This window comes from Lathyrus oleraceus, chromosome 6 (genome assembly GCF_024323335.1).
Source record: "Lathyrus oleraceus cultivar Zhongwan6 chromosome 6, CAAS_Psat_ZW6_1.0, whole genome shotgun sequence".
NCBI lineage: Eukaryota > Viridiplantae > Streptophyta > Magnoliopsida > Fabales > Fabaceae > Lathyrus > Lathyrus oleraceus.
Window position 1 is genome coordinate 284,673,221 of NC_066584.1, and position 19,390 is coordinate 284,692,610.

Genomic DNA, 19,390 nt, shown 5'->3' on the forward strand with positions numbered 1-19,390 from the left:
TTTGCACTCTTATTTATTTCTGTTTAACAAATGTTTGCATGTTTTAATTGATAAATATCATTTTTTTAAACGAATAAAGTTTTTACAAACTGTTTTTAAACAAAGTGAACATTCACAATGACTAAAAGGATAGTTGGAATGTCTTCGGTGCTCTCCCAAGGATAGTACGATCTCCAAAAGGTAAGACATTTGTTCATATTTCTGGCATGTTTATATCCTCTTCATTAGCTTTCAAATTGTCTACCCAGCGAGTGCAGAGAAGAGTGATACATCATCAACTCCCCAGAGAGTCTGGAGTTTTGGCCTCGATCTTTTAGAGATATGTATACCTCTATATCAGACACTAGCATTTGTGTTTTATCAATTATATGGTTGTCATCCCTTGTGTGGAGTGACCTAAAATCCCTTATAGATTGATAAAAGTTGATATGCTATCTATTCACGAGGAAGTTGTCTTTCCCCAGTATGAGTAGAAGTCTCCAACGGAGTAGGCATGTGTCCCCTACAAAGTTATCCTTCAAATATCTCCTCAGCAGTACTTGCCTAGAGAAGTTGGTGAAGGGTTTGTTTCCCTTTTCATTCCCAGAATGGTACGTGCCAAGATAGTTCCTCCGGAGTTACTTGTAGTTTCTCCCCAGCAGGTTTGCCTACAGCTCGTCCCCAGTATGGTTGCTTGCAGCAGACTATCCCCAGTATGGTCACCTATAGTCCATCCCCTGTGGAGTTGCCTGATCCAAGCGTGATAATTTGTATCCTCTCCGAGTTGAAGATATCTTCCGGTATTGAGGGATTTTGAGGAAGATGTATTGTTTCCTTCCCAAGTGGAGCGAATTGTTCTTTCTCCCGGTAGCAGAGATGTCTCTTCAGCAGTTAGAAGAGAATGCTTGATTGATGTGTATATGTTAGGTGGTTGTTCCCCACAGTGTCTCACATCATCGCCTGATAAGATCCCCAGTAGAGTTCTTCTATGACAGATCTTATTGATATCTCTGCATGTTCCCCAACTAAGACTTTTCCTGTCCCCAGCGGTGGTCTATGCCTTCTGGTATTTGATGTTTCCCCACCAGAATAGATTTCTCCTGTGGGCCTGGCTTTTCTGTTTTTGAGATGTTATACCAGATGTCCGTTCATGGCTCTAGAGCCTGTTTGTGTTAGATATGTCTGTCTGTCAGCATTAATCATACATAAACCATGCATATATATGCATAATTGTAGCATTCAGTTATTCATGTTGCATTCTTTGCCATATATCTTTGCTTGTTATCTCCTGCTCTTGGCAACAAAAAAAATCCCCAAGAAGATGTTTGTGTCTGATCTCTCCATATAGAGTCAGCCCCATAAGTAGAAAGTGTCTATCTTTCCTTCTTTATTCCCCACTGAGTTATGTCCTTGTGGATGATTATTGTTTCAGTTTCCTCCCTAGTTATGTATTAGGATGGAATTACTCTCATGAGTTATATCCTCATCGGGTTGAGTCTTGTTCGATTGTGTCTTTCTAGTTTGTTCCTAGACTGACTCCTTTCTTGTTATTCCCCTGCAGATCCCTGGTGGTTTAGTTGTTCAATTGCTCATTAACCAGTAATTGCCCATCTCTTCCCCAGTGGAGTTTGTGTCCTTGTACCCAGTAACTAGTAGTTGTAAGTCCTATTTCTGTGGTTTTCTACCTAGTAACCGGTAGATGTAATCCCCTCTTTGTTGGTTATCTTTATCCAATATTCGATATTGATATTCCTTCGTTTTGAGTATATCACCCAGTAGCCGGTGATATATCTCTTGGATAATTGCTTTTGTCAAGCAATTTATCCCCCGTCGAGTCATCTTTCATTTACCCTTGATTGGTAATGATTGTTTCTCCTTTTGATTGGTCATCATTTTATATCCAGTAATCGGTATTCCGATGTCCTTTCTTTTCGGTCGATTTATCCTTTATTAACCCAGTAACCAGTTGTGGATAATCCTCCATGCGAGTATGTTATCTATGTTCTGACGGTAATAGATAATATATCTCATGCGCTCTTCAGTCGAAGTCTTTTTCTTCCCCAGTTGAGTAAGATTTGTATTTCCTTATGGAATCGAATGTCCATCCTGTAGGTCAAGTTTTATTTTTCAGCCCTCCTTTCGGATGATGAGTGTTTTGGATATGTTTCCAATTCACGCCTGGTTGGTCACCTATTATATGCCCAGTAACCGGTATCCCTGGTGTTCCTTCCTTCTGCTCCCTATTATGACTTTTTGTCCCCTGTGGAGTCAGATTCTCCTGAGTTGAGATGTGCCTTTTAGGTCCTCCTCAGATGTTTTGGATGATTGATATCTCTCACCCTTATACCGGTCTTAGATACTCTTTCTCCCTGAGCTTGTTATTCTCTCACCCAGTAATCGGTGTTTTGATAACATGTCTCTCTTTGAGTTTATTACCCAGTAACCAGTAATATCTCATTATTTCTTCCTCAGTTGAATCCTTCATGGATTTCCTCACTTGAGTCCGGATTTTTATCCGAAGTATCCTTTATGGATAGTTTCGATGTATTGGCATATTCCCTAATACATGCATCTTTGCGTCAGCTCGAGTCTTTCCATTGATTTATTTTCGTGGAATCCCTTCGTGTCTCCCAGCAAGTCTTCAAGTCGTGACCTGCTCACGCATTTTTACTCTATTTTCCCCCAGAGTCTGTGTCTCCCTAGTGAGTGTGTTACTCCTACGGATTTTTCAGTTTCTCCAGATTTCTTTTCCTTTGGGGTAAATATTCACCATGAAGATTTTATATTGCATGCATACATTTGCATCATGAGGTCTCTTAGGGACCAAAATTCGTCTCTTTGTTATTTTTTAAGCTCATTCTACCTCGTCGAGACGAAGATTTTAACCTTCATATCTCCGGCTAGAATGACCTTAAATAGGGGCATCTGTAAGACCCTAATTTTGACCCTAAGATCCCTCATGGCATTATGTCATTGCTCATTGCATTGCCTCAAGGATCATAGCATGTGTGGCTCCTTTATCCTAGGGGTGGGACTTGTGTGAGTGCTTTGAGACCACCAAGCATTCTTGAATTGTATATTATTGCTTTTCCTATTTTGTTTACTAACCAAAAGCACAAAAATATGTCACTAACTTTTTTTTGTTTTGAAGCTCAAGTGATCAGGTGTGCCCTTGCTCCTAGAAGGCTCCTAAGCTCAATGAAGTGGCTAGATGAAGATGAAAGCAAGCATGACAATGATTCACAAAGCTCCTAATCATCATATATGTCTCTGAAGTATCTCAATTTTCCAATTTTATCAAGATAAGCCAAAGGGCTTGAGGATTGTTTCCCAAGGAAACCCTAATTCATCTATGCATTGACTATGCCTTGCTCATGAAGATACCTCAACCTATGATCAAATTTAATCAAAGTAAGTTCTTTCATTCATTATTTTATGCATATATGAGCCTATGTGAGTATCCTCAATCATTCATTCATCAAGATTTGAGGTTTGGCATTGAGAAGTTGACCAGTCAAGTCATCTGACTAAACTGAGGTTCCCTGAGACCTAACTTTTAATGTGTTTATCAAATGAAGATGACCCCAAGAGAAAAAAGTGTTCTTAAGAACCATATGAACAACTTTCATGTTCATCAAAAATCCATTTGAAACTTGGAAGGTCATCATTCATTTCAAAACATTATAGGTCATTTTGACTGAAACCCTAACTTTGGGTCAACTTCCCAAGGACCTAACTTCTTTAATTTTTATGATTTTGAGGTGAGACCAAATGAATTGGAAATATTAATATGTCTACTTCAAAATTTATGTTGGACAAAATTTCATAATCCTAAAATAAACACATGTGATAATACAAAACATTATAGGTCACTTTGAACCAAAACCATTGAATATGAAAAATGTCCAATTTCAAGTGCCCATAACATTCTCATTAAAAATCCAAATTATGCAAAATGTAAGTCTAAATTGATCACCTTGAAAATATCTACAACTTTAATGTTGGAGGTGTTTCCATTTGAAGCTTGCATCATTGAAACAGAAGGGCTTGGAGTTGCTTGGTTTTGGCAAAAAAAATCAAAGGGGACCTAGACATGTTTTGTACCCCAAGCTTCAAAGCCAGTTTTCATAAACTTCCAACCTCCAAATGGATTTGTGCCCAACATAACTTTTATTCCTTATGTCAAGAGCTTTCCAACCATTAGTCACATGACTATTTTTGGATTCTCCATGTGGGACTTTCGAAGAGCATAATGTTTAGGTTCAATTATGCAATTCACATCATAACTTCATACACAAGCCAATGCAGCTCCAATTACACGTCCAAACTAAATTGCCTTTGAGTTCAGCTTGCATTTCCATCCATTTTGGGGCTTTGCACGCGCCTGTACAGGCTCATGCATGGAGGATCCAAAATCTATGCACACGAGTATTGCATCACCTTGCCTTCAGCTCGGCTATAAATAGAAGCTCTTCCTCATTCAAAATACAACCTGAAGGAGATCTGAAACTCTGCAGAATTCAAAACCTAACCTCACTCAAAGGAATTTAAGTTTTCATTTCTCAATTTCAAGCTTGAATTTCAACATCCTTAGTTGATCTTCAAGTCTTAATTCCTTAGCCTTGCATCATCATCATATCTCCAAGTCAAAATTGGATCAAGAACTTGAGCGAATCGTGTTGTTTAAAGTTGCATTTAAAAGGTATATCACCAAATTATTTTGATCTGGATCTTGAAATACAATGTGAATTGCTTAAGTTTAAACTGTTTTCTGAAGTCCTCGAGCAAGAGGCAGGCCAGTGGTGGTCTTAATTTCATGAATCGTGCCATTTCAGTTTGTGTACCTTGATCTTCAAGCTCTGATTTCTCATTAAATAGAAACATTGAGGAAGATCCAAGGTTACAGGGGTGATGTACATCACCCCAGCTTCATTTTGATACCATTGTTTTTCATTTTCATTAACTTTTGAAAACCTACGCGTGGTGGCCGGAGTTGGTTCTCTGGCCGGAGAAGATGGTGGTTTCCACCACCATCCCCATGTGGGATTACCAGAGCCATTGGATGATGTTCAAATGTTATAATCGTGTCCCTTCATTTGGCTAACTTATTTTAAATACATATGTTACGCGCTTGACCAAGGAGCATCGTGCATCAGCGCCTCTGGACCGTGTAATGATGCCACGTCAATTAATGAGACACATCCAATGGCAGCGCATTTTTCCTATTTTCTATTTTCTGTTTTAATTTCATTAATTCCTTTTATTTTCAAAAATTCATAAATATTTTATTTGAAGTCACAAAAATATGAGACCAATGCCAAATATTTTCTTGAAAAATCTAGTTTCATATTTTGATTTTAAATTATTTTTGTGACTTCATTTAATATTTTTTGTGAATTATTTGGTTTTTAATAGTTTTTGATTCATTTTAAATACTTTTTGATATCTGAAAAATCCAAAAATATTTTCTTAACACATATGGATCATGATAAGTCTATGAAAAATAGTCTCACCAATTTCTTAATTGATTTGAGATTTATTTGAGATTTTAATTCATTTGTGTTATTTTTCATTGTTTTTAATTGTTTTAAAATAGTTTCTGATTTCGAAAATTGTTGAAAAAATTTGTCAAACCTTGTTTGACCATGTTAGACCTATGAGAATTTAATTGGACTTATTCAAGTTCATTTGAATTGAATTTGAGGTTTGACCATATTTTGTCCATTTTAATTTTGTATTTATTTTAATTCCAAAAAAATATGTTTAACTTGTTGACTTCTAATCTTCATTTCTCTTCTGTTTAGCATTGGTTGATGGTGATTTGATTCACTTTTGACCAATTTCATTTGACATTTGAATTCTCCTTTTATTCATTTCATCTTCATCTCATTTTCTTTTTTATTTTGGCCAATGAGTTAATGTCTTATGGTTGGTCTTGATATATGAGAGGTTTAACCTTCTTTGATCCAAATCAAACTCAACTTGATCCATGATCAAGTGAGTTACTTTGTGTCCAAGATAGGTTGCTTCTTGGTCAAGCAAAAAACCTAAAGTCCATACAAGGCCTTTCTTCTTTTCTTTTGGCATGGCAAGTTATAGGAGTTTGGCTTACTAGTCACGATCTCTAACTTGTGTTTATTTGCCTATAGTTTTATTGACCGGCCTCAGATAGGTGTGACTACTACGTTAGTCCATTTACGACTGCTTAACATAGCGCTAAATTGTCTTATGACACACTAACATAACTACTAACTACTAACTTTAATTCAAGCATTTAATTTCTTGCAATTTACTTTAATGCAATTTACTTTCTTGCTTATTTATTCATATTGCTTTTTACTTTGCTCACTTGAGCATATATTTTATATTTATGTCATTTTCCTTTTGCTCATTTGAGCTCATTATTGTATATAAATATATTGTTGCTTTGTGTTTGTTTTGTCTTTGTTTGTGTGAATCCAATGCAAAAAGGAGAAAGGACTTAGAATTAAGACATTCCATATGCTTAAAGGAGTTCAAGAGCAACTAGGCCTCATGCCTTTAGAATGCTAACTTTGTTGAAAAGCAACTAGGCCTCATGCCTTTAGAATGATAAATTGAAAAAGTTGACTTCAAAGGACCCCTAATCTAAAACTCATTCTTTGTCCATTCCTCTTATTGTGTGGTGAACTTTTTGATGTTTGCTCTTGTGTGATAGGGATTCCATCTTGAGATAGTAAGGAGGACTATTGTCATGAGTAACCAAGTTAAGAGAAACAAGTTGATGCGTGCTTTTCGAGAGTATACGAACGCGTCAGAGTAATATAAAAGTTGTCGAATCCACAGAGACCAAGTGTCAATCTATCGTTATCTATTATTATGGTGTTTATCTAAGGTAATCGAAATAGGGGTTTTTAGAGTGTGCAATGAAATGTAAAGTATTAAGTTAAATTCAATTAATAAAGACAAGTTCGAATTTAATTCACATAATCAATTAATAATCCAAGTACTTGCTAATAGAACTACTTATGGGCAGTGTTTCCTACTTTGAAAAGAACCAATTTAACGGGAACTGTCACTTTCGCGTATTCAGAACCGAGTTGTACTCCCTAATCGAACCCTCTTATTGTCACTTATAAAAAGGTGCGTATTGCGTTAGAGTAGTAAACCTATTTTTAAGAAGTATAGTATCTTGACTAAGTTGAAAAGTATTTTAACCTGGATTTCTCAACCAAAAGAGGTTCTCACGAACCAGACTCTAAACTTATAAACGCGTCCGAAAATAGTTTTAAAATCACTTTTCTTCTTAAGTTAAAAACTCCTAATGAACTAAACAAAGCGCTTTCGCTGTATTTGAAATAGTTAAAAACAACTAAGTTTAAAAAGACGTTGGACGGCTTTCGATATTACCCAACGGAAATTAAGTGCGGGAAAACTTAAGTTGAAAGTCAAAATAGCCCTTAAGTGTTTCTACGAACAATTATACGGATTAGCGGTTCAATTATGGTCCTTACATTCTAACCTTTAAAGATTTAGTTAGACATGGTAAAGTAAAGGTGCATTTTAATTTAAATAAAAGTAGTGCGAGTGCGGAAAGTAAATAAAAGTAGTGCGAGTGCGGGAAATAAATAAAAGTAGTGCGAGTGCGAAAAGTAAATAAAAGTAGTGCGAGTGCGGAAAGTAAATAAAAGTATTGCGAGTGCGGAAAATAAATAAAAGTAGTGCGAGAAATAAATAAAGGTAGTGCGAGTGCGAGAAATAAATGAAAGTAAAGACAGTGCGGGAAATAAATAAAGTAAAGGCAGTGCGGGAAATAAATAAAGTAAAGACAGTGCGGGAAAATAAATAAAGTAAAGACAGTGCGGGAAAATAAATAGATAAAGACAAAGTAATAAAAACCTGCTTCAATCGGAGGGTTGAATAAAATGCGAAACGGAAATGAAAATGGCGGCAGGATTAACTTCCTTCCAAAGTGCTCCAAACTCGATTACAGACTCGATCACAGACTTGATTACACAATTGTGGTAACACCCCAATGCGAAGCGATTACCACTTTTAAAATACTGAATATATGCCTAAGTGAAACTAAGTTTGCTCTAAGTTTGGATGATTAAACAAATGAAAACGAGTCTGTATTTATAAGCAAGGAAAATAATGGAAATGACAAGGATGCCCTTCAGTTTGAAATTGGGAGGGAAAAGTTTTCTTCTTGTGGCGCCCGCCACAACACTATGGCGCCCGCCATAAGAGTAAAGTGTGGCGCCCAAATGGAGATAGTGGGGAACGTGGCAGTTGAGGGAAGTTGAGTTGTGACACGTCATGGCTGGGCCTATGGCGCCAACCACAGTGGGATCCACAAGTGCAAAATGCTGAATTTTAGTCTTTTTAGCTCATTTTCACTCCTTTTCTCGATCGGGGCTCTGATTAGACTGAAAACCTGAAAACAAAGAGAAGCATAGTAATAACAAAACAAAATAACAATAAAACCACTAAAATGCATGCGAAATCGGAGTCGAAAATACGGTGAATTTCAGTGTCATCAAATTCTCCCACACTTAAACCCTTGCTTGTCCTCAAGCAAAACACTAAAACGTTCATAGAAGAAAAACTGGTGTCAACGAGTGATTCGGGCTAGAAAGGCTTCTAAGTTCAAGTCGGGATGCAGTGATAGGTACTAACTGAGTGAAGTAAGGGTATCATGATGACACTTATCCGTAAACACAGACATAAACTCCATTCCTATATTAACCAACCCATATTATCCCACAATATCTAGGCCTGCCTCTTCATCTCTTTTTGTGTCCTTTTCATTCAGGCGCAATCACATTAAGCCCGTTATTCGTACATGCTTCATAGCAGAGTGACCTGTTAGTGATTATGATCAAACATGGGGTTCCTGGCACATAAATTTGTGTAAACCCTTTTATTTGACCCAACTGCAGTTGTAGGGGATCGGATCGTAATCCTCCCTCCCGAGTTCAGCGCCAGATACCTCTGAACCAACTAACAGCGGGTGAGTTTTTCTTTTTCTTTTTCTTTTCTAGCAGATTTTTACAACCTTTTTGGTTTAAATGACTTTGTGAGGGTCACCTATACCTGAGTTGCCTTTTTTCTTTCTTTTATTTATTTCACTGGATCATTCACTTATGTTTATCGGTCCCCTACGTAAAGGATGCGTAGGCCGGAGCTGACTGCTGAAATAAACTACTGAGGACTTATACTGAAATGATGATTAAGGCCATGGTATATGGGGTTTCGGGAGTGATTCATATATTCATGAAGTCTATGGTGCTAAAACAATACTAATGTTTCAAAAAGTTCTCCCAAGTCACCGCATCCTTACTCAAACTCGTCTTTAAAACCCAAAAACTTTCAGAATAACACTGTTTTCTTTTGCAAAAAAAAATTTTGGTAGGGCTAAAGGAATGGGGAGATTAGACTGTACTAAAGATACACTATACTGGTGACTCGTCAGACTCATGCATTATCTAAAACACTCAAACTAAAACCAAAATGAAATAAAGTAAACAACTAAAAATCAATAAAAATAAACAATCTAACTGAAAATAGCAAAGAAAAATAGAAAGCGACAAAATCTCCTCCCACACTTAAATCGAACATTGTCCCCAATGTTTCGAAATAAGATAAGGGGAGAGTCACCTGACATCCTACTGCTAACCACTGGTGCCTTCGCCATCCTGAGGTGGACGACGGGATCGGCTATGATGACGGTCTCTCTGATCCATCCTGGCCTGTAAGGCGTCCTGAGCAGTCCTCACCTCTCGAAGGTTGCCTAAAATGGAACCCTGAGTGGCCTCTATCAATGCAGTATGTTAACGGTGGTAGTGCTGCTGATGGGCTTGCTCGTTTGTGATCGTAAACAGGGACTGTACAACAGTCTCATAGGATCTATCTGTCCTCCGCTGTGATTCTTGCATAAAGCTCATGTTGTCCGCCAGTTGTTGCTGAATGGTAGAGAGTAGGTCATCACGCCTTTGCTCTCTAGCCATGTGGTCACGCCACATCTCCTCTCTAATATAGAAGCCAAGAGAAGAACCTGTAAAAGAAGAAGATGGTACGGTGTATGATGGTGAAGGGTGATGGGGGGACACATGAGGTACGGGAGATTGCTCTCTCTGATCAAACTCTTCATCAGTGTCGTGTCCCTCTTCATCAGGAACATTAGGAGGAAGTGGACCCAATGCAGGTGGAGCATCTAAAACATAGGTCCAGTTCCTTTCATTACATACATCAGTATGTCTAGTGCACGGCAAGGCAACAGATGGGAAAGCTACACCATGAATCATAGGGGGTATGATATCAGCAGCTAGAAAATTAACAAAGTCTGCATACCATGGTACGTTACTTACAGTTAAGGATTTTTGGAAGTGCTCATGAGGGCCTAGGTTATCGTCTTCAATGGTTTCTAGTTTAGCTATCAGTTTATCATATGCAAAATCATCATTTATGGGTATGAAGTCTGGTTTCAAGTGTTCTAGCCTAGAAAGGTGATCAACTACTACATTTTCAGTGCTTTTTTTATCTCGGATATCTAAATCAAACTCTTGTAGTAACAGAATCCATCGGACTAACCTGGGCTTGGCATCTTTTTTACTTAATGGGTAACGAATGGCAGCATGATCGGTGAAAACTATAATTTTGGCTCCTACTAGATAAGATCTAAATTTGTCTATAGCGAAAACTACAGCTAGTAATTCCTTTTCAGTTGTTGCGTAGTTGAGTTGGGCAGCGTCTAAGGTTCTACTGGCATAATAAATGGCATGTAATTTTTTATCTTTCCTTTGTCCTAGAACGGCTCCAACGACATAATCACTAGCGTCGCACATTATCTCAAAAGGTTATGACCAATCAGGGGGTTCCATAATAGGTGCTGATATTAATGCTTGCTTTAAAAGATTAAATGCTTCATTACATTTTCCATCGAAAATGAATTCAGCATTTTTCATTAAAAGATCAGTTAAAGGTTTAGTTATTTTGGAGAAGTGCTTGATAAAACGCCGGTAGAATCCAGCATGTCCAAGGAAACTTCGGACTTCTCTGATGGTTTTGGGTGGTTTTAGGTTCTCTATAACTTCTATCTTAACTTTATCTACCTCTATACCTTTTTCGGAAACTATATGTCCTAAAACAATTCCTTCGGTCACCATGAAATGACACTTTTCCCAATTTAGCACGAGGTTCACCTCCACGCATCTCTCCGGGATTTTCTCAAGGTTAGCAAGACAGTTGTGGAAATCAAATCCGCAAACCGAGAAATCATCCATAAACACTTCCATGATACCATCTAGGTAATCTGAAAAGATTGATGTCATGCAGCGTTAGAAAGTGGCTGGGGCGTTACAGAGGCCGAATGGCATTCGTTTGTAGGCAAAAGTTCCATAAGGGCATGTAAAGGTAGTTTTTTCTTGATCTTCGGGGTGGATAGGTATTTGGAAGAATCCATAGTATCCATCCAGAAAGCAGAAGTAAGAGTGTTTGGCTAGACACTCCAACATCTGGTCTATAAATGGTAAAGGGAAATGATCCTTCCTGGTTGCTTTATTTAACTTTCTATAATCTATACACATTCGCCGTCCTCCTTCCATCCGTTTTGCTACATGTTCGCCTTTATCGTTTTGCACGACTGTGATGCCTCCGTTTTTAGGTACTACATGCACAGGGTTCACCCACTTACTATCCGAGATCTGATAGATTATACCTGCCTCAAGTAACTTAAGAACTTCTTTTTTAACAACATCACTCATTATAGGGTTTATTCTTCTCTGATGTTCTCTGGAGGGCTTTGAATCTTCTTCGAGCGAAATCTGATGCATGCATACGGATGGGCTTATACCTTTCAAGTCAGAGATATTATATCCTAAGGCTGAGGGATATCTTCGTAAAACATCTAAAAGTTGGTCTGTTTCCTCTTAGCTCAAGGTAGCACTGACTATAACTGGACGGTTCATCTCTTCGTCGAGGAACTCATATCTCAGGTTCTTAGGCAGTTCCTTAAGTTCTAAGGTTGGTTTCTTAGGACATGGCATAGGATCTGGGGTAAGGGATAAACATTCGTAAAGGTTATCATCGATGTAGGGTTTCCTAAAGTCATCATCTTCCAGTATGAGAGTTGATGGTAACTTAATTGTTTTTATGATTTCTTCTTGTTCTAATTCCCTAACGCATTCATCAATGATATCTAAGGCATAACATGCGTCTCCCATCACAGGTGCCATAAGAAATTTCGAAAGTATAAATTCTATTTTCTCGTCACCTACCTCAAAGGTCAACTTTCCTCTCTTGACATCTATTATGGCTCCTGAAGTTGATAAGAACGGTCTACCTAGAAGGATTGGTATATCATTGTCCTCTTTGATGTCCATGACAACGAAATCAGTAGGGATAAATAACTGACCTATCCTAACAGGGACATCTTCTAAAATTCCTATTGGATACTTAACAGATTTATCGGCTAATTGAAGTGACATCTTAGTAGGCTGTAATTCTCTTAAGTTTAACCTCTCACAAACTGCTAAAGGCATTAAGCTCACACTAGCTCCTAAGTCTAGAAAATCTTTTTCGGTGACATGACTACCCAAAAGACAAGGAATGGAGAAATTTCCAGGATCTTTATCATTTTTGGCTAATTTATTCTCGAAAATAGAATTGCATTCCAAGGGTTTCGGATCGTCGAGTTTACGTTTGTTCGTAAGGATGTTTTTGAGAAACTTTGTATAAGAAGGTATTTGGGTGATGGCTTATGTGAAAGGGATTTCTACCTGAAGTTTTTCTATAACCTTAATAAATTTCTGATACTGGTTAATTATCTGGGTTTGTTTGAGTCTTTGTGGATATGGTATAGGTGGTTTATATGGCGGGGGTGGCACATAAATTTTATCTTTAGGTTCTTCTTCTTTTTCTTGACTTTCCTGTTTTTCAGATTCCTCTGGTTCCTTTACTTCGTCCGCGGGTTCGGTATATTCCTTAGAAGTTTTGGGTTCACTCAATCTTGGGTTTGGTGGCTCATCATAAGCGTTCCCACTTCGTAGGGTAATGGCATTGGCTTGCCCTCTCGGATTTTGTTGAGGTTGTCCAGGGAACTGTCCTCCGGGTGTGGTTTGAGGGGCTTGGTTTAAAGCTACCTGAGAGATCTGGGTTTCAAGCATCTTGGTGTGAGTAACTATTTGGTCAACCTTGGTTCCTAACTAGGTAATCAGTTCGTTAACATAAATGTTTTGGTTCATGAACTCTTTGTTTTGTTGGGTTTTGTCGCATCACGCGAAAAACCGGCGGGAAAACAAGAACAACAGAGCCGCCACCGTGCGTTATTTATCCCAAAAGAGGGAAAGGAAACGCTCAGAGTAAACCTGGAAAGAACATGGTCTCGCGACCAAAGAGAATGGGATCGGGAGTCGGTTATGCGAAGGGAAGGTATTAGCACCCCTACGCATCCGTCGTACTCGACGGGATCCACGCACAATAGGAAGGAAAATGGTTGCTAAAACACTGCTCAAACACACACACACACACTGGCTGAAGGAGACACAAGAAAACAAAAGAGACTGACTCGGCAGAATATCGCATCCTGGGCCTACTTAGTCTATCAGGCATAGACATCAGAGTCGAAGTAGTTCGGACTGGGGAAACGACACATGCTCGCTAGGATATCGCATCCTATGCATACGTATCTTCTCGGACGAGAGAAGAATCAGAGCATTCGTAGCTCGGCTGACACGCACACAAACAAACACTAGCAAAGGCAAACGTGGAGCCTGAATACCAATCACTGGACTTACATCAGCATCCGAACCAAAACAAACCCACACTGGAACCCGAATGCCACTCGATGGACTTACATCAGCTTCCAAGCACACAACAACACACACAGAAGGGTTGAAGACAAAAGGTGGAAAAAGAAAAAGGGCGCCCGGAGAGATCTGCTCATCTCCTGCCTACGTACCTCATCTGGTATGAGGATCAGGGCGACGTAGTTCCCCTACAGAGGGATACAGGACTAGCCTAACCAGATAACAGAGGGAGACACAACTAGGGAGACTACGACTCGAGCCTAGATGTTATCATGCAAAATCATCCCTAAGTTAAGGTTTCTAGCTAACTTGCACAGGAAGCAAGCCTATCCTAAACATGACTTGCACAGGAAGCAAGCCACACACACACTTAACTTGCACAGGAAGCAAGCCAAGCAAAACCTAACTCGCACAGGAAGCAAGTCTAAACTAACCCTAACTTGCACAGGAAGCAAGTCAAACAAACATACAAGCACAGATAGCACACACTATACACAAGCAAGTGGCTCAAACAAGGGTTAGGTTTTAGTCGAGGGGTCATATCAACCTCAACAAACAAACCTCTGGAACTGGGTAAAGGTTGCTCTTAACCTTGACATTGAGAGCCAAGGTGAAGCAGATGAAAGGAGAAGAGGGGTGTGCCTCATTGCTCTTATCCCTGGCCAGGGAGAGCATTTCAATATCAGAATGTGTGGGAGTTCAGAATGGGGGAACTCTATCCACAAATTGGACTCTATAGATCTTTGGGCTTTTACCCACTATGCATCAACACAGGCAGTGTGAGCAATGTGAGTGACACACAGACTAGCAGGGGATAGGTTGCTTATCCCTTGGGTTCTGCCAATTGCCTCTTCACTTAGGAGGACTTTTCATATGTACAGGGACAAGATTTAAACATACACAAACATTGCCTCTTAAGGAGGACTTCAGACAGTTGCCTGGCCAAGTAACAGGCCACGTCTTCCAGACTACATGAAGAAAAAGGAATTATACCTCAATGCAAATTGCTTATATAAGCAAAGCAAAGCAAAAGTTCACAAGGAACTAAGCAACTAAAAGCACCTGAAATAGTCAAGCAGATGTTAGTATGCAACTCAAATCAAAGCAAAAGGAAACAGACATTAACAGTTAGTCAGAAGCAAATGAATGTGCAAGGCACAAGGCTTAAGGCATATGAGCCAAGCAACCTACAAAACAAACAAGTTAGACAAATATATTCAAGCAAACTCATATCAAAAGAATTGGCCTCATTGGTCATTTGTTGGTCAACCTGAAAACACAAGCTCAAAAGTGAGTAACAGGACCACTAGGGCAAGCCTAGGGTCAAAAGAGAATGAAAAAGTCAAAACAGCAAAGGGCAAGCATCCAAAATCATGTTCAAACAATCAAGAAACACAACCAATTGGGTTCACATGCATATCAATCACTATCATCATTTCATGAGCAAAAGAAGTCAAAGCATGGCAAATGAGAGCTCATAGGAGTCAACAGCAAGACTTAACTCAAAACCAATCATAATCAATTCCAAAAATCATCAAATAATTCATGATCAATCACAATCCATAACATGACATGCATATCAAATTTCATCCCATTTGGACAAGTGGAAGGCAGTCAATGAAAATCAGAAAGTCAAAGCAATTTTGAACATGCTCAAAGAAGTCAACCAAACATGCATCAACTTGAAAAATTCATAAATCAGAGATGGTGTATGATAAATGAATGGGACTAAAACCATGGCAAATCTTAAGATATCTAGTTATCTCATGTAAAATTTCATGTCCATCTAATAAAGTATGAGAATTTCACAAATGAAATGGGAACATGTGTCACAAAAAGTCAACATAAGACCAAACAGGGGAGAAAATCCCAAACAAATAGGAAATGCCACAAATAATTCCAAGAAAATTCACATGTAAACTAGACATCCAAGAGTAGGGTCATGCAAAAATTCAGACCAATTTGAGTTCAAGAAGCATGGTATCAAAAATCATGAAGTTGGACATCAAGGGTGTGACACAAATTGTCACACCCTAATTCAAAAAATCATATCTCACAAACCAGCAATGATAAATTCACAAACTCTACACCAAAATCACCATGAGTGTGTCTAGTTTAAGCACAAAAAATTTGGGAGCCATTGGATAAAGTATCACCATTTCACAAATGTTTTGGCAAGGTGTACAAAATATGCATACATGTCACAAACCCTAATACCATTTAAAATTCACTCATCCAAAAAATCAGCAAAAATCATGATAAAAAAGTAGAGATCCAGATGAACACAATGCAAAAATTCCTATGAATTTTGGACTTGAAATGAAGATGTTATGAATTTTGTAAGTTGGATGGATCAAAGTGAAATAATTGTGAAAAAACAACATTATTCAATGAGACATGGGGTCCGGGAATGGCAAACTTGTAATTCCCAGGATAACTAACTTAAACGCCGCGTTTAGGGCACGGAAATGAAATGTTTCTATTGGTCCGTGCCCATGCAACAGTAGCGCCTTCATGCAAAAAACCCTAACCCAGAATCCGCAGGAAAAGTCATGGAAAACGCTATGAAGGTTGCAGGAGAATCCGCAGGAAATTCTCCAGCAACCAAAAACAGCACGATGTTCATCACCACCTTCATACGATTTTTTCCAGAAAAATGAAAGGTTGCAGAAACGGAAAAACAAGCAATGCATCGTGTATACCCAACATCACTCATCAACAAACAACCATCAATCCCTTAAACAACAACAAATCAAACATAAATCGAATGAATCTAATCATGGATACAAAACTTCAAAACCCTCGTTCTCTCTCATTATGGCACGGTTTCACTTGACTCAAAGCTCACGATACTCACAGTGAAAAGATCTACAAGAAACACCTCATAATTTTGGAAAGGAAAAGATTCGATACCTGGCCGAATTTAGAGCACAGAACTGGAATAGTGGTTATCTCCTTGTGTTTTGTCGAAACAGATGCGCTATGGAGTTCTTGAAGGTGAATGGAAGAATGTATTTGGTTCAAGAATGCTTGGAATGGATGCACACGAGTTCTGCCATTAAAGGAGCTTGAAGAAAACAGTTGTGTAAATGATGCTACAGATGGCGTTTGATGCTGGGAAACAACTCAAAATGGTGGTTAGGTGATGAAGCAACAAAGGATGCTCGTGGTTCTTTGCAATTTTTCAGCCAAAGTTTCAAAAATATGGAAATGAGGTTTTTTGAGAGAGAGAGTTTTTTCTGTGTGCAAATGATGGCTGCTAGGGTTTGTAAATGACAGAAAATCATCTTTATATTCTCTGTTTAAGAGTGCAAATCAAAGTCCATGGAAATGTGGGATAGAGTTGGTAAAAAAAGTGTACTTTTGGCCAAATTTCAAGCAAGTTAGGAATGGCTATGTGTACTGCACGAAAATGACCTTCCACAAGTCACAAATAACATTTCAGAACATGTTTGGATGGTAGAAATGGTTGGAAATGATTATTTGGAAAGTTCAATTTTTCACCTCACTTGAAAATAATCCATGTAGGTTCAAAAGTGCCATTTTGATTGGTGAAGTTTTGGTACATGAAATTTACATTTTTGGAAAGAGGGGATCAAATGTGACTTGTAGGAAAAAACCCCACCCAAATTGGCCAAATGGTTTGAGAGATATGGCCTTTTGAAGTTCAAGAATTTCTGAAAATGATTTGATCATAACTTGCCAACCATACATGGGAATTGAGTGTTCTTGGACTTTTTGGAAATGGGAGAACAAGATCTTCAACTTTCATGTTGGGAAAAAATTCATTTGAAGCTTGTATCATGATGTAAGTTTGAGGATCAAGACTTTCCATTTTTGGCAGGTTTCAATTACAGGTCCAATTTCTATTTTTGGAAATTTCTGATCTGGCTTCAAATTCTTCCATGATGGTGTCTGACATGATATATGAAGACTATATGGACATGAATGAGACCTCTCAAACCAAATCCAACCATCAAAACCATAAAATCAGACACAGTTGACCAAGTTTGACTTTTTAGGGTTTCTGACTGATTGTGCATTGACTGATGACTTCTGAACATCCAATCCTCGACCTAAACACTTCAAATGGATCCCCAAGTCATGTGAACATGTTGGACCAACCCTAGGGCCTTGGCTCCTTGAGAATTGTGCTTGCTTGCTTGACTGACTGATCTTCTGATCAGTTTGACCTAATTCTTCTGACTGGCTTGCACTTGAGGCAAAGGGACAATGCAATGTTATGCAGTGGACCATGTTATGTTATGACCTAATATGAGAATGTATGTACAATGATAGGTGCAAATTTGAGGTGCTACAGGTTTGAGCAGTGATAAAATTTTCCATAATTTTCTTAAGGCTCGGCTTTGGTGGCACAGGTTGCATAGGTTGATTTGATCTTGGGGCTTGGTAACCTGTTTGTCTCGGAGGTGCATTATTTTGGATAGGGTTATTATTCTTATAGGAGAAGTTCGGATGATTCCTCCATCCAGGGTTATAGGTATTCGAGTATGGGTTCCCTTGGGTGTAGTTCACTTGCTCAGAGTGGGTTTTGTTTAATAGATTGCATTCTGCAGATTGGTGTCCTTTGGTTCCATATATCTCATAATCCGACGAAATTGTGGCTGCAATATTCGGGTTTATGCACATATGCTCGACCTTGAGGGCTAATGCGTCCATTTTGGCTTGCATCGAGCTTAGTTCATGCACTCCTCCTTGGGCTTCCTTCTTCTCAATTGTCGCTCATTTGACTCCCCATGATTGATGGTTTTGAGCCATATCTTCAATGAGGGCACTAGCTTCAGGATAAGGTTTGTTCATCAGCGCACCGCCTGCGGCAGCGTCGATGGTCATCTTAGTGTTATAGTGAAGTCCATTATAGAAGGTTTGAATGATTAACCAATTTTCTAAACCATGATGTGGGCATGCTCTTAACAGCTCTTTATATCTCTCCCAAGCTTCGAACAGCGATTCTCCTTGGTTCTGGGTAAATCTAGTTATGTGGTTTCGAAGAACGGCGGTCTTTCTTGGGGGGAAGTATCTAGCAAGGAATACTCTTCTAAGGTTATCCCAAGTCGTAATGGAATTGGGTGGAAGGGAATCTAACCATGATAGAGCTTTATCTCTTAGGGAAAAGGGAATAATCTTAAACGGATTGCCTCGGGAGAAGCTCCATTGGTTTTAAAAGTGTCTGCTAATTGGAGAAAGAATTTTAAATGTTGGTTTGGGTTCTCAGTAGTGAGACCTACGAATTGTCTCTGTTGCACTAGTTGCAACAGGGAGGGTTTAAGTTCGAAATTATTAGCTGGGATGGTTGGGTTTACTATACTGAAACTAGGTTCTTCGTTGGATGGTTGGGCGAAGTCCTTAAGAGGTCTTTGGTTTTGATCTTCGGCCATGGCTCTCCTAATTCTATGGAAAAATAAACGTGCGCAAGCGTAACGTTCAGGTTCCGCCAGAGGGTATACTAAGCTTTCGGTGCTACGAGTTCTTCGCATTGACCGTCAGGTAATAACCTAAGTCTAAACGATATAACAACAGGATACGAAATTTGACGAAATTGATCCCCGACAACGGCGCCAAATGTAAGAATAGAATTAGTTCTACAATAGAATTCCAGGATT

At 38.8% G+C, this 19,390-nt stretch overlaps 1 non-coding gene across 1 annotated transcript; it reads left to right on the top strand.

The window, feature by feature from the left end:
* Nucleotides 1-18,675: 18,675 nt before the first annotated feature.
* On the top strand, nt 18,676-18,782 carry LOC127098742 (small nucleolar RNA R71). Its single transcript, XR_007793442.1, has one exon. It is a non-coding gene; the product is annotated as a small nucleolar RNA R71 (small nucleolar RNA).
* Nucleotides 18,783-19,390: the final 608 nt, after the last annotated feature.